The sequence below is a fragment of the Thamnophis sirtalis genome, unplaced genomic scaffold (genome assembly GCF_051295495.1).
Source record: "Thamnophis sirtalis isolate CommonGarterSnake01/CBP01778 unplaced genomic scaffold, rThaSir2_p1.2 scaffold_6, whole genome shotgun sequence".
NCBI lineage: Eukaryota > Metazoa > Chordata > Lepidosauria > Squamata > Natricidae > Thamnophis > Thamnophis sirtalis.
In genome coordinates this window covers 134,486,439-134,488,996 of record NW_028261386.1, presented here as the reverse complement: position 1 = coordinate 134,488,996, position 2,558 = coordinate 134,486,439, and positions in this window count along the sequence as shown.

The following is a 2,558-nucleotide window of genomic DNA, read 5'->3' as shown; positions in this document are numbered from 1 at the left end:
GAGTGTGGAGTTCTTTATGTTAACACATTACATACTCCTGGTATTAGCATATCCTACTTATAAACATGGATTCTAATGCTATACACCTATATTTGTGTTGATGTAAGCTATGGGGAAAGCCTACCACAAGTTTTCATGCTGACCAGATGTGTAATTAATGTTTCCAGTATTTTCATAGCCGTTCACATTAATATATTGCTATAGTAGCCCTATAGGATAGCAGATAACACCATATCAAATTTCAAGGAAAAAATGGTTTCTTAAAGATTGAATTGAAATAATGTTTGATTCTTTGTGGGATAGAATTGCCAGAAGTAACAAGTAATTACCCAAATGCTCAATCTTCCTCCTCCTCATAATCTCCAATAGCTCATCTAAAGTTGGATTGAGGCTGGAGAGATCAGAAATTGAGTTTCTCAAGCACTTCTGCCCTGATTTACATACCCACCCATGCCCCGCCCCTCAAAATTACACACAGAATTTAAATAGAATCAGAAGGGTAAGTTTGTTAGGGTAAACTATCTTTAGGGTAAACTGTAATTTGCTCTTTACTTAGATTATCCCCATCAGATGTCTTTATAAATGTTGCATGCAGGATTGGAGATGTCTATAATAAGCCTTAAAGATGCAATATTTATAATATATTTTATATAATTTTGCACAAAATTCACATTTCCTCATGAAAGACGTTTCAAAAAAATAGAAAAAAAGCCTATATTTGAGGTAAGACCAAATTTTAATGAACTTCCCCAAGAGACAGTAGGAAACAAAATCTTACCAAATCTACCGAAAACTTGCATTGTGTATGCAAAAATTCACACATATTACGTTGATTTTCAACTGACAAAAGATCTTTTGTTGGAATATCAGTTGCTACCAATTTGTATTCCAGTGAAAAACATGGACCTTCACGCTGCATCCTTTCTTAGATTTCTACATTACGTACATCATTACATGGTTGTGCAATGAGCTTACCAATTGGTTAACATAAAATTTGAAAGTCTATTTTTCAGCAAAACCTTTCAAAGTTTCCTCATTGCAAAAGCCACAGCATAGATGGAGCATAGACGGTGGTGGTATGTCAACTTTTGTTTCTCCTTTTTGTAAGCGCATGGTAAATTGTGCTGATGAAGATGAATCCTTTTGGTGTAATAGGGCTATAGTCTGAATGGTCCTAGGAGACCTTGCTATTATGGGATGTCTCCCCAATTCCTCCCACAGCTGAGGACGTTCAAGTGCAATCACATAAGAGTCACAAATGTTTGCCAAGTTTAAGAGATGAGTTTTTAAAATCTGCTTTGCTTTTTCATGCTTTTGTTTGGGTAGCTTATTTGCGTGGGTGCTACCCGTTTTGACATCTGTGAGGTGGCAGCTGTATTAAATATATAGACACAGTCACACACACACATACACATACGCACATTTTGGGTTACTTTGCCCTTAGAAGGAAAAGAAAACGAAACTTGGTCAAGAACCAAAACTTGACCGTCCAGCCATCCAGCTACATCATGGTTTGTTTTATAGAAATTGTAATCTCTCTGGGAAAGGCATCCTCAGCTTGGCAGCCTTAACAAACATCACTGTATTTGCTTGAACTGAGTTGCCTTGCATGCATATATTTTAAAGTGACAAGTCTAGTTCTGCGCCATGAGCTCTGAGAATTGCTAGAGATGCCCTTGAAGAAAAGGGTGACAATGCTGAGCTAACGGCATGAAATCACGGATGGGGAGCTCCAACAAAAAAGACAAAGCTTTTATGGCTTTCCACAAAGCATGAATTTATATTTTGTTATGAAAATGTCTCCCTGGGTCAACCTCAGCAAAAGTCAGTGGTTTAAGCTGTTTCTCGGTTCAAGTGGCTTCTAAAACTTCAGGGGCTTGTTTGGTTAAAAAAAAACCTGCATCCGTAGTTGGATAGCCCCTCCCTGCATTTCTGCATCCTGGAAGGAGACTTTTTGTCAAGGAAACTTCCATGCCTCTCCATCTTTCCTATTTTAGTCAGTCTTGGCTTGTCTGACTGTTGGCCTTGCAGTCCTGTTTATTCCTGCCTGAAATTAATTCCTTGCAGTACTTGGTTGAATACAGTTTAAAATCAAGATGAAAGCAGGCACATCCCACCATTATCCCTTAACTAAGGAGGAGCGGAGGTTTCGGGGGGGGGGGGGGGTTGTTTGAGTTACAATGAACATTAGACGAATGCTGTCAGAAAGACAGTTTATGTATCTTTTAAATTCTTATTTTAATGAAATAACTTGGGAAAAATGCATCACTGAGAACTAACATTTTCCCTTCATTTTGGGTTTATCGGAACTTTTCAAAAATGGATCTGGAAAGAGGACACCGATTGACAATCCATTTTCCATCCCTGCTGTGGTAGACAGAGATTGAACCTGCAGCCTTCTACTCTGAGGAAAGTGAGCACAGGTAGTTTTGTGCTCCTAACTTGGGAAGGGGGATTATCCAGGAGACCAAAGATGGCGGTAACACCAAGCCTGCTAAAGAAAATGCAACAAAGCCTTTTTTAAACAAATTTTTATGTATTTATTAATTAAATGTATA